General features: G+C 34.2%; 1 protein-coding gene across 2 annotated transcripts in view; it reads right to left on the minus strand.

The window, feature by feature from the left end:
* LOC135073795 (uncharacterized) overlaps positions 1–7976 on the minus strand; it is a 222019-nt gene extending 214043 nt beyond the window's left edge. For both annotated transcript variants that reach the window (XR_010257711.1, XM_063967977.1), the window contains exon 1: positions 7736–7976. The gene's annotated coding sequence lies outside the window, so the exon portion shown is untranslated. The remainder of the gene's footprint in view (positions 1–7735) is intronic.
* Between the last annotated feature and the right edge of the window lie 5625 nt (positions 7977–13601).

A 13601-nucleotide genomic window follows, 5' to 3' on the forward strand; every position in this document is an offset into this window, starting at 1 on the left:
TTGTTGCATTAAGTATTTGGGTCACGCGGGAGTCGAACTTGCACCCGTTCCATGAATCACAGCCGACTGTCCACTTTCATTGCAAAACGCTTCTTACTCACTACTCTTATGTAACCTTTAACAAACATAACTTTGGAAATTATGATGCAAATAATATTATGAGTATAATTTATTGTCCCAATTATTTTATTCTCTTTTCTGATTCACAATGTAGGTGAACTATAATTCAAGGTAGCAGGAAGGCGCTGGATGCAGGCCGCTACCTACCGTGCGATGTGGAAGTCATTGGGGGAGGCCTATGTTCAGCAGTGGACGTCCTATGGCTGAAATGATGATGATGATTATGAAACTTTATATAATTCAAAATCTCTACAAAATTACTTACTTCAGTAAAGTACGTCAATGAATACCTTGGTAGGTACTAACATCATGTAGATACAAAATCTTCACATTTGGTTGTGTCAAGTTTGCGATGTTGAGTTTGAGGCTCTTTGTTTAGGGAAAACACAGTAACAAGGTGCTAAGTCACGCACAGTAATAGTTACATATTGAAAAATACCTAAATCCTTTGTTTACTTCTTCTGACGAATTCCTCTTCAATAGATTATTATACATTATATACGTGACTTGCACCATGATCTGTCAGTCTCACTTTCAGTATTAAAATTCCAGATGAGTCATTTGTTTTACCGAAAACCCGGGGCCTTGAGTTTAAATCTGCCACCGTAGTTTCGAAAACCACTTGTGCGACCTCAGGTCTAAGTTCATATTGTTTGCAATAGCTGTATGACTGAGTATGTTGATATACAGGATGGAATTTTGTAACGCCACCTGAAGGGACAGTACACTTAATATTGCAGATAGAAAATTTTACTCAAAGAAAACTTTCCTTTATTTTTTAAAAGAAAGAGAACTCAAAAATTTCCGGAAATGTATTTGCCACGCCCGGGCTTCGAACCGTCTAAAATATATTTAAAATTATTATTATTAATAAAAATATTATTACTAATAAACTTGATAAATCAAATAAAGGAAAACAATGAATTGTGGTGAATTTTCGGAAATCTTTGAATGAGCGGTTCTCTTTATTTTCAAAAACAAAGGAATGTTTTCTTCGAGTAAAATTTTGTAAGGTTCTTAAGTTCCCTTTTAAGGCGTCATTTCAAAATTAATTCCACCCTGTATACTCGTACAATGTTTAACCAAATCTGAAACGGACTCAAGTAAACACAGCTATTCAAAGATGTTTACAATTACCCACTGTTGACTTTGGTGGTGTCAACCATGAATAGAAGCCACGTTATTTAGGCTTTTGTGTTTTCAAGATGGCCGGCGAATGCCAATGTCATTAGTAATTTATCATAAGAGTTTTTATGTTCAAATATTTTTTTTATTTTAAATTATTTTCAGGGTCATTGAAGTTAGTACTTTTTGACTAAATTAAAAATACACACACATTGTTCTCGTAATAATAAATAAATGTTAATATTCAAGGAGATTTCATTGTCCTTTTCGTAGTCAAGGTTTTTAATAACCGTATTTCGCTTAATTATTATTTATCTTAACACCTCACCTAAATTATCCCATCCATCACCATGTTCTATGTTACTGTAATAAGAAGCTTCTTGTATAATAGATTTTAATGTTAACACCATGGTGTCCAGTAATCTTCTCCACCCAAGTCCATTGCATAATCCGTGATAACAACAAGATCTTACTCTATCGTAATTAGCAATCCGACCAATCTGTGTGTTGATGGACATGGCAACCATTTATACTATTACGCCAGTGTACAGTCAGCCAAAAAAAATGTATAAATTTTTCCCATTTTAAAATGATCACTTCACGGGATTTTAAAACAAAACTTTATTTTTTATTTTTCCCATTTTGTTTTTGAAAGAATGTAAGTTATTATTAAGGGTGGCTGTGTATATTGAATTTCAGTATTAAACTGTATTTTAATATAGTAAATGTGATCGTTGTCGCCTTATCTAATTGTTATAATATTTCGTAAATATTTAATGTAAATTAAGAAGAATAAAAAATTTTGACTTAAGTACTACTATTATGTTTATTTGTTTCCGACTAATACGTTTCGATATTTTTCTTAAGTAGATTTATAAGCGCCAGATTGAGAAAAACAACACTAATATGAAATCATTAATCAATCAATAACTTCAATCCGCTTTAATGTATCGGAAACAGTCAGTTATTTATTAAAGAGTGAAAAGAGAAATTAATAAAAATGGATCGCCTTTAATTCACTGGTTAAAAGACTAATCGAATTAAAATCGAGATATTTATCAGATTTCACTTATTATTCTTGCAATCACGGACTTCTTTAAATCTTTAACTGCCGAGAAACCAGACACATTAGAAAATTTATATTGTTTGGGGCTTACCTGTGTTTTAAGGTACAAAAATTATTGTTATAATGACAATAATAATCATTAATTGTCCTTCCCTGCAAGCAAAATCTGCGTCGTCAATTGTTTCAGGAACCTCAACAGCCATAGAAATAACGTTATTTATTTAACGACGTACGGTGATTATAACAATGTTTACCACTCTTTCCGTTGACTGTACCGTGACGAACCATCTGATAGAGTCGGGTGAAAACCGCGGTTTTCGGCCATTACGCAACTCGGCCGAAAGTGTATCATGATGTTCGTTAATAACAGGTGCTATAGCCATGCTGATGGGTGTAAACATGCATTAAATTTGATTGAACGATTGGCATTATGTGAAGGTACTATTGATATTTTACAAGCTTTTATTTACCTTTGAAGATGGTCAGTGATTAAATCTTACTACAATGGAAATTAAGTGAGAGTTTGAGTAATATTTGTTGAAATTAAAAATAAAACATAATGTTTATTTTCAAAAATATTACCGATTAGTAATATGAGATGGCTCATTGTCAGTTTTAACTTATTTAATGCACATGTAAATATTTATTATTATATGGGAAATGTTTGGTGTTACCTTTCAAAGGTTAGAGAAGGTCGGTAGTTAAAAATCCCATCTTCTTTCAAATGATTTATCAAGCCTTTAGCCATAGAAGGTCAGGTGATTGTGTGCCCGCCATTCTACATCAATTCGCTATGGTTTTCAAAAATAGGTATGATTATAAATGAAACAAATGTCAAACAAAACCAAAAATAACAAAGCTCAGTTACTTTAATTTAGAACATGGACAATGTTAGTTGGCCTTAATTGATTACAAAAGATTTCTTCTGTTATGGAAAATGAAGTCTAAAGATTTTGTGATGATTATTTCTATCGAAATTAAAAAGACAGTATTAATTTTATACCAAACGTTTTCCTACATACTTAATTATGTCTTTATGATTTACATAATTCATAGAAAGTAAGTACATCTTAGGTAATGGCTGTATTAGCTTAGGGCAATCGGCATATTTTATTCATTGCATATGCAATCATCCAATCATTAATATGCACACGGTGCAATCAACTATTGCAATGCAGTTATATCAATACTTTGCTGTTACGTCTAAGATTTTTCTTATCAAATGTTACTGAAAATAGGTTTATTTACCCACTATGTAACGGGAGACTAAATAAAGTATGAAACACACTTATCAAACCGGAAACGGATCGTAACCGTATCAACTCGAGGTAGTCAGTAGTCTTTGTATGAAACTCCTTACCTACTGCATCGCACACTTATCCGCACCATAACGTAAACGCCTCGCCTCACATTTATTTCCTTTGAGGGAGAGGGAGGATTTCATGTATCTCCAAAACTTTTTCAGATTAATTGAAGATGGTTCTTATAAGACAGATGACGATGTTTAAATGTATGTGATATGTGATGATCAGAGGGTGCTGAAATTATGATAGGTTTTTGAAAGAAGCTAAGCAGAGTCAGAGCTTTTTTAAAAGGTCAAGCAATAAAATTAAAAACCAAGCAAATAGATTTAATTTAAGCCTCAATTGCACTAAACTTACACAGTAAGTTTAACATAACAGGTGTTTCTGTATGGAGTTTGACAGACTTTTGACGTTTGTTATATTCAAAGTAAGGTGGTGTAACCCAGCTTAAGAATAAAGTTTATTTAATTTTATCTACGTCATAGAGACACCTCATATTGTAGAGTTCAGTCCAAACTTTACCAAATTATAGTATATGGCTTAGATCATCGCTACATATCAAGTTAGCGATATTTTGACCAATCGATAAGTTTTTAACCCATGTTTTTGTACGGTGATGTAACCCGCATATTGGCAAACTCACGAGTTACCGAGGAAGTATTCTGAAAACCAGTTTTATATGAAAAACAATGGAATCCCTGAGATTTTCTAGATGTTTTTAAAGCTTTTGAGTCAAATCTTTATGTGTAATTAAGTATTATATGTACCTATGTACCTACTTGTCTACGAGTTGCACTGCAAAAATAGCGTTATTTGGCTGTAAACAAAGACGATTTTTGTAATTATATAATTTGCTTAAAAATATAAAGGATAGAACTTTTTGTTCCATAATAATCCATTTAGAAACTTTGCTGCTTATAAGTATTTACCAAAACCTTTATTCACATTTGAGGTTAGTAGGCGCAGGAACAAATCACGTTATTTATTATAATTATACCTTTAAAATCCGACATTTAAACATGTAATTGTTTCAATTAATATAATTTCAATTAAAACATTTATTTTGAGGTTAAATTTAACAATATATAGAACAAAAGGCCAATTAATTTTGACTGAAATCAAACATTAAAGTGTCTTAACAGCTGGTGTAACTATTTGTAAGTTAATTTAACCCACATTCCTTTATTGTGTTCATATTGTATTATACGATATAATTATAGCTTTCCTCTAATTAAAGTAATTGTTAGAAGCGGACTGCATTGAAGAGATTTCACTTTTCAGGATTTATGACTCTAACATTTTTATGTACACGTTTGTAGTTGGATTTATAAATAGTGGATTTACGTATATTTAGGCTTCTGAAGTATGTTTTTATTGCTTTAGCAAATAATATTATTTATGTACTACATATTAGTTATTGTGTTTTGGATGGGATTGGTTAACCAAGGTATTGATTAGTCTACGGAATTTGTAGTGACTTTACACCATGACCTAGGCTAGTTTAAATTCTATACTTTAGAAAAACAACAGTTCGTAGGTCAACAAGGTTTTGTAGATTCCCGAACATACAAAAAAGCCAAAATGTATTAACCCATATCTACGAGTATTGATACATTTTTAGACAGTTAATGCCTGATATACTTTTAATGAGATGTTTTTTCTTACTACAAGCAAATGACTTTCTATCTCAGTTACTATTTATAATAAATACAAGTCCTAATTAAGACTTGCTAGTCAATAAATTATTTCTATACGTACTAAAACTTCCTCGTCCACCGACCTGTCTAACTACCGAAGTAGCAAGCTGTAAATATTACAACACGAAAACAAACGCCCGTATTCACAAACATTACTATGAGGTCTCACAGTGCGCGTGCACGCACAGGGTGACACACGAACCAATCACAGAGCTCTATGCGTTCGATTTTCTGCTTTACATAAGCTAGCATCGTTTGTGAATACGGGCGTAAATTTTGCCAAACCAGGACGTTACAATATGAATATGACTCATTGCAAATATAGCCAATAACAATAAATAAACTGACAAAGAACACCGTTTTATGATATGGACATTGAGTTTGACGCGAAAATTTGCATAAAAGATTCTTACGAACGAGGTCATCGGTTTTGGCAAGTTTTTTTTAACCTGGGGACCACGTCGTAGCTTCAACAGTTTTGGCAAACAATAAAGTTAATTTGCTAGACTGAATTTAAATTATTTCTTGGTTGTTCCTCAACACGGAAGATCACGGTTAATAAATATTAATCAAAATAATATTTTTTCTCAAATAAATGGTTAAAATGTACTGCCAGTGGCGTGCGGTGTTTATCTATGGGGAGTTTTATGTCATCATCTGATAATTTAATCTGGACAGCAGAAGCACGACCTTCTCTAATTTATCATTTGCAATGAATGATTTGCAAACGCTAAGTAATACTAATAGACAATAATCATGACGTAGTAAGGACTTGGAGTGCAAGTATGGTTTTGTTCCCCAGTCGATAAAGCACATGATGTCGTCGTACCCTGCGTGCCCAAACAACTGCACGCAGGAAGATTTAACAAAGCCTACTGACAACGCCACTCTTATGGCGGAGTTTTAGGCTGACACTGTGTAGGTTTGTTGTCGACGCGATAAGAAGAAGAAGATCATGACATAAGTAAATTTAGAATCTGACGCTAGCTTTATCTCTTTTCTCTCTCATACCGCAAAAGATCCCCAAATCTTTATAAATACCACAACAGCCATTTTATATTCTATTATAAAACCTTATGTTTTATTAGTGAAAGTGAATGCATTTCTAAGCATAACTGGGAAATACTTGCGTCAGGTTTCCGACATTAAACGTATTCAAAGATTCGACTCAATAGATTTAATGCCTCGCTAAAGCGACCTCTTAACTGCCTTTCTATAGAAATTCGATTTTATACAGCTACTGAGGAAACGGACAATAGTTAATAAGTATTTTCACTTTAACGATTGTGTGTTATGTGTGTTACCTTTGATTATTATGAATGTTGGTTGACTAGCATTTGCCTATGGTGTCGATCGCTGGTGATACCAAACTACCAAATCAATTTGTAGATCTCTTTCATTCTTGTTCTATTGTTTGGTTTGTAAAACCCTGTTTCACAGTCTTTATGAGATGATGAGTTGAGAGTGGATGTGGCAATCTGGATGTGGGCAACGGAATCCTAAAGGACAGAGGCTAGCCGAATTTCTGGAGAAGGAAGACCTCTTTGCGATGAATCCCTTCTTTCAGAAGCCGCCTCACAGGAAGTGGGCCTGGAGGAGTCCCGATGATTCCACAAAAAAATTGTTAACTAATCCTACTAATATTATAAATGCGAAAGTTTGGAAGTTTGGATGTTTGGATGTCTGAATGTCTGGATGTTTGTTACTCTTTCAAGCGAAAACTACTGAACTGATTTTGATGAAACTTAACAGTATTATTGTTTATAACCCAGAATAACATATAGGCTATAATTTATGACGATCTGTGACAAAAATAAACTTAACGCAGGTGAAGCCGCGGGCAAAAACTAGTACTGTATAAATTCAAATAAATAAGTAATTCTGACCAACTCCCCTTCAAAGGATGATGATGGACAACATGGTTCAATCTGACCAAGTCTTAACGTCTATAACGTCTATGAAATCATATTTTTTGCGGATGCGCCATAATTTTAGATGCGCCACTTCTAAACCCGGTCAGGGTAAATACGTGGGTTTGAGCTTTACTCAAAGCCGATCAGCCATTGAAGGTGATTATGAAACGAAATCCCTACCAAAATCATTACATTAGAAGAGAGGAGTTCAGCTTCTTCAGATTTCTTAATCGATTTTCCGATTTTCACTTTCATTTACATTGGTAATATTTCACAAATTTTCACAAGATTCCTACCTAATTTAAAACTCACACTTCAAGTATGTTTTCGTAGCAATTTTTCAGTCTACTGTACACCTACCTATTTTTAAATAACTTTGTAGTTATTATAAATCATTAAAAGACATCTATTACAAAACAAAACTAAATTAAATTCTGCGGGCTTTACGAACGAGGGCGTAAAAACGAGTATTTTTAATTATAAAACTATTATATAAATATTTCAACTTACCAGTAGTATTAAAAATACGTAACAAATACACTTATAATTATAATAATAAACAATCACTGCACTATGCAACACTTCACTCAAACTCGTGGTCGGAAAAGTTCGGTTACAAAGGGAAAAAAATCCACAATTTTCTTGCGGTCACAGATTAGGTGTGCACGGTATAATGTGCTTTAAGGTAAAGGGGTAAGGTTGTTTGTTGTAGTCGTTCACCGAACTGTGTGCGCGCGTGTATGCGGCGCCGTTTGTGCCGCTAGTATGCGCGAACGCACCTGCCTGCCCACAGGGCCGTAAGTGGGTGACATAGAATTCGGCAAATGACAGGTTTCCTTTTTTAAACTATTTATTTGATCGTCTATGAATTTAAAGTATTTATTTTTAAACGATTGAATTAAAAAGCTGTAAGGTGTCTGTGTATTTATTTTTAGCGATGTTAATGTTTTTAAATAAATAAAAATTGTTAAAATTCCAAAAAGACTTATTTTGGATTTATTTAATTTAACAGTTCCAGAAATATCGTAACACAATAACATAAACACAAGCAGAAATAACATATTGCGAAACTTTCATACAAGTATGTACTACATACGTCTGAAAAATATTGTTTAGACATTTTTTGTGTAATTAATCATTTTTTTAATTATTGAATACTTATTACAATACATTATTCAGCCGCTTTGATGGCCGCCTGCCCAGTGGTTCGCGTACCGGAATACTTACTACGAAATAATAGATACTTACTAAATTTTGTGTGAGCACGGTTTATTGCATATCAAAATCAAAATTTCTTTATTTGCATAGATTATTTAAATAGTAGGTACTCAGAAATCGACAATAAATATTTAAAAAAATAAAATAAAGAACTAGTAAAAAAAAAGTTTTGCTCTTATGGAGTCTTATGTCTAATAATCTTTAAATTTTATTTAAAAAATATCATTTACTGTATTGATCGGTATTACGGAATTTAATTAGTTATATTAGTAAGGGGATAATTACTTTATAATAAGTATCATATGTTATATGAAACCCGTATGTAGGTAATAGGTACGTAATAATACACTCGATAAGTGAATGCACTTATGAAAAACAATCTCTACAATAGCATACCGATTCTCAATAACTGAAAGAGAAATGTCCAACTGATCGATTAACTTGTCTCTGGTTACAACAATTATGCCCGTATTCACAAACGATGCTTACTTAAGTGACGCTGTAAATCTAACGCACAGCGTTGAATGGAGCTCTGTGATTGGTTCGTGTGCATCCACGCGCACTGTGAGATCTCATAGTAATGTTAGTGAATACGAGCATTATTTTTCACACTTCACCGGTTTCAATCCAAAACCTGACACGGACTAAGTATGCACATCAAGTTTAGCAAAGCTTTTGTAATAGAAGTGATTTTGTAGTAAAATAGTCAGATTTTCAGGACCGTGTATTTATTAAAATATTGTACTACATTTTCTTCATTTTTGCCAAAACATATTTTATTGATTCTTCACTTACCTACCAAACTTTCACACAGAAATTGCACACAGAAACATAAAATATCATCACGCACGTCTCTGAATAAAAAAAAATTGTTTTACATTATATTATGATAAAATTCTTCAATAACTACATTTCAGCAGGTTTAATTTTAAAAAGTGTGTCCATGTCCTTTTTATAGCTTTTTCAATCTCTATGCCAAAGCTGAATCAGCGATGCAGCGTTCAAGAATGCAATACTCATTATTTATACTATGGTTCAAGTCTAGTAAATTTTCTCAAAGGTAACACTAATCTAAATCATTGAGTTCACCAATCTTAAAACATAATGAAGGAATTTACTTTTTGCATCATTCATAATTATAGTATCGTTTCGTATTGTTAGAGAATTTTGACACTCATAGTATTGTTGTCGTTTTTACCCTATCTACTATACAATCAACGCTGGTCACATTGTTTCGTGGAAATTAAAAACTAGATAGATTTGGTGAAAAAGAACACCTGAGTTCCTAAAAATTACACCTTACCATTCCCCAGAACTTATTGTATTAAGTGCCAGTAACGAATTTTACATTTTAATGATATTGTTAAGATCTTTTGAACTACTGTCACGTTATAGTAGTCGTATAATGAACCTATCTTTAATAATCAAATCACAAAAACTCGCGGCATGTAACGGATATTCTGCCATGTATCGTGCTAATGCATTACGGCATAGGTTCTCAACAGCTGCATTCGGAACATTCTCCTCAGTTCCATAGTTCCCCTTTTTCTTGACGAGGAAAAAATGCATTGACCCTGCAAGTACAGGGTAGGTTTGAAATCACCAAGCCAGGAAAGAGAGCATAACCACAAAAAATATCCCGGTGTTCCGTCACTCGCCATGAGTGGGAGAGAACTGTGGGATTCCGAACAAAATCTTCTGTGATCACAGCTCCTACTAGCGATTGCCCGCCTGCATGGAGCAGCTGTTTCCTTCCCTAGGGTTTCCAGATCGAATATACCGATTGTCGGGAGAAATCATATTTTTTCGGGACTTTTGGACTTTGGCAAGGTAAAACAATAAGTGCGGCGGGGGGCACTAAAATGAAGTTGTTTATTGGAAGATTTTGTACTTTGTCGGGAGTCGGGGGGACATACAAAGAGTCGGGAAAGCCCCACCAAATCCTATCCAATACCTCAAGATCGTCTTCTTAGCGTGTCGACAACAAACCTACACAGTGTCAGCCCAAAACTCGGCTACAAGAGTGGCGTTGTCAGCAGCATTAATTAAATCCTCCTCAAGATTAAAGTAACAGAATCGGGATCTCGGGGTAAAAAGGTTGAGAATCGTTACATCACGGAATAAAACCTGCACTTTCGTCGCTGGTCGTCTACCGCCATCGCTTTCAATCTAATTACCGCTAATTGCTCGTCGGCGATGATGATTTCATTAGAGGTTCCGTACAGAAGTGGGCTGATATCAGTGTAACGATGTTATGTATGCATGTCGAGGTTTAACGATAGTAGTAAAGCCCCTAATTGGGGCAGTGTTATGTAAACTATCTAAATTGTATCCATGTAATATTACGATTAGGCAGTCATTACGATGATCGACCATTAGTAACATTCTAAGTTTTATAATCGATTGTGATAATGAGTTAATCCAAATATTATATTAACTCAAAGGTGACCTGACTGACTGACATAGTGATCTGCCAACGCACAGTCCAAACCACTGGACGGATCGGGCTGAAAGGCATGCAGGTAGATGTTATGACGTAGGCATCTAAATGTAACTTTGATAGATGCTTTCTATACAAAGGTGTCAATTTGTCGCAATAACATCATCATCATTTCAGCCATAGGACGCCCACTGCTGAACATAAGCCTCCCCCAACAGTTTCCATAATGACGGGTTGGTAGCAAGCCTACTTCTTAGAAAATAATAAGGAAGCAAGAAAACCCTGGATACTATAGTCAGTATTTTAGTACAAATATGTATAGGCCCGTAAAGAACTGGATTGTTCGTAAAAATTCAAATGAATCGTTAATTGAGACATCAAATCCTTTAAATCCAAGGGATATAAGTATTTACAAAACCTCCGATTAGTTAACCGGTAACCACCGTATTTGGCAACTCCAGCGCTGTCATAATTTAATCACGCTTCAAGTTTTTCATCAGTCCTGCAAAAACGGAATATGCCAGCCTAATTATTTAGGTTTATAACGCATATGTTAGAAGGCTAAAGAGAGAAAAAACAATTCAATCATGAAAATTGTGGTGTGTTTTTATCAAAAATTAGCCTTTCTTATTTTTATTTACGCTCACGGATCAAAAGTGGCTCGGTCCTATAAGAGCGTTCCTGGTCCATAGATAGCTGTATCATCATCATAATTTCAGCCATAGGACGTCCACTGCTGAACATAGGCCTCCCCCAATGTTTTCCATGTTGATCGATTGGTAGCGGCTTGCGTCCAGCGCTGATAGCTGTGTAGCAGACTGAAAAAGCATCAAATATTTATAAATCATTTGATTAATGTTATAAATTGGTAATAACCTAAATACATATTAGTTAACTATTGTAAACAAAAATACAAACAAACAAGTAATCGTTTTATAAGACCGAAAGTATTATAGTATTATAATAAGTAACTATACTTACGAGCAAAAGTATGGAATCAGGCCGTTGTGTTTGGTTCCGAGCCATCTTAAGAACTGAATGATTATGTATGTATTTATAGTATCAATTTAAAGTGTAAAACATTACCTTTAAAATGGTAACATTTTTAATTATCTTCTATTAGTCATTTAGTTCTTACGATCGCTCGGAACAAGTATGGTGATTCCATACTTTTGCTTGAGAGTGTAGTTAGTTTAGTATTGCATTCGAATTTTCCAAATTATTTTTAATTAGGTACTGATCGCTAACTTTATAGGCCACTTTATTTCCAATAAGTATTTACAGTCGACAGAATATCAGATTAAAAATTTTCGTAGCAAAATAGCACTTAAAATCACTACACAAAATGCTAGTAATTTTCAGTCCGTACATTCAGCCGTTTTTAGCGAATTTTCTTAAATGAAATTATTCTTAAATGAGATTTCACGATTATTATTACACTGTCGATTTTATCAGAGTTTCTATCTTTCAGATATGCGTGTGGATATAGAAATAATTACGTAGTGCCTGCCTAAAAACATTTTATTGGTGATAAATCAGCGGTTTCAACTGTAAATTATGCCTGGTAATGAAATGTTTGTTGAAATTAATGTTTAACTATTTAAACGATCTAACTGATCACTGCAGCGTTTATATGTGTTTTCTAATTACAGATGTTTTTAGCAACAGTATGGAGCTTTAATTGGTCAAACTCCTAAGGCAGTTAACCTGTAGGGTATTTAATTTATCCAAATTTATTAATTAATTGAGTCCTTGTAATGCCGTATTGTGCCCACAAGGTGGACCGAAGGTAGCAGGAAGGCGCTGGATGCAGACCGCCACCAACCGGCCATTGTGGAAATCATTGGAGAAGGCCTTTGTTCAGCAGTGGACGTCCTATGGCTGAAATGATGATGATGATGATGAATGCCGTATTAATTAGTACATAAGGCAAACTTATTGTCATACGACATTCTCTACCAGTGAAACTTCGGGCTGAACTGAAAATTATTTTTACCTAAGTCAAGTGGTATCGTTTGTTTAACATCTCTATTCAATACCCAATCGTTTATTCTCCTGAGATTATTATTAGAATGTTATTATAACTGTCGCAGACCAAACGGAACCACCGCCATATTTGACGGTCCCGTTGTCTTTTATAGTGTCCACCGAAGACGGAACTGCCAGACTTGGACTCGCTAAATGATTCTCGTCGAGGCAAAACAACAATACCTTCAATATTCGTGCTTATGTTGAACTTTGGGATAAATCACAGTGAAGATGCATCGTATTTGCTGAATTTTTACCCGATTGCACCAAAAGGAGGGTTATTTTTATTATTCAAACAAATAAGAGAAAGTGAAGATAAGAAAGGGAACAGTAGTTTTTAACAGAAACGTTCATCATATTATTAATACTATAAGTGTAAAAGATCATTGCTTCTCCTGAAGATGGTTTAAAACAACTAAATTCGGTAAACTCGTACACTGTCTCAGAATGAACAGTTTTCAAAACATAACCCTCCTTCTGGCGCAGTCGAGTAAAACTGTACAGGTTATTTGTTAACTTTCTAATAAAAAACAAATAGGTACTGCTACGTAGGCTAAGTACCTATGTAATGTGTAAAAGTAAAAGGTGTTAGGTTCATACTTTTGACGACATGGAAAACGAAAAGTGCGATGTTTCTTACTTGCTCATTACACGTTTGATTGCGCAAACTAAGTGTGGGTGCGTGGCCTC

Source organism: Ostrinia nubilalis, chromosome 1 (assembly GCF_963855985.1).
Source record: "Ostrinia nubilalis chromosome 1, ilOstNubi1.1, whole genome shotgun sequence".
Lineage (NCBI taxonomy): Eukaryota > Metazoa > Arthropoda > Insecta > Lepidoptera > Crambidae > Ostrinia > Ostrinia nubilalis.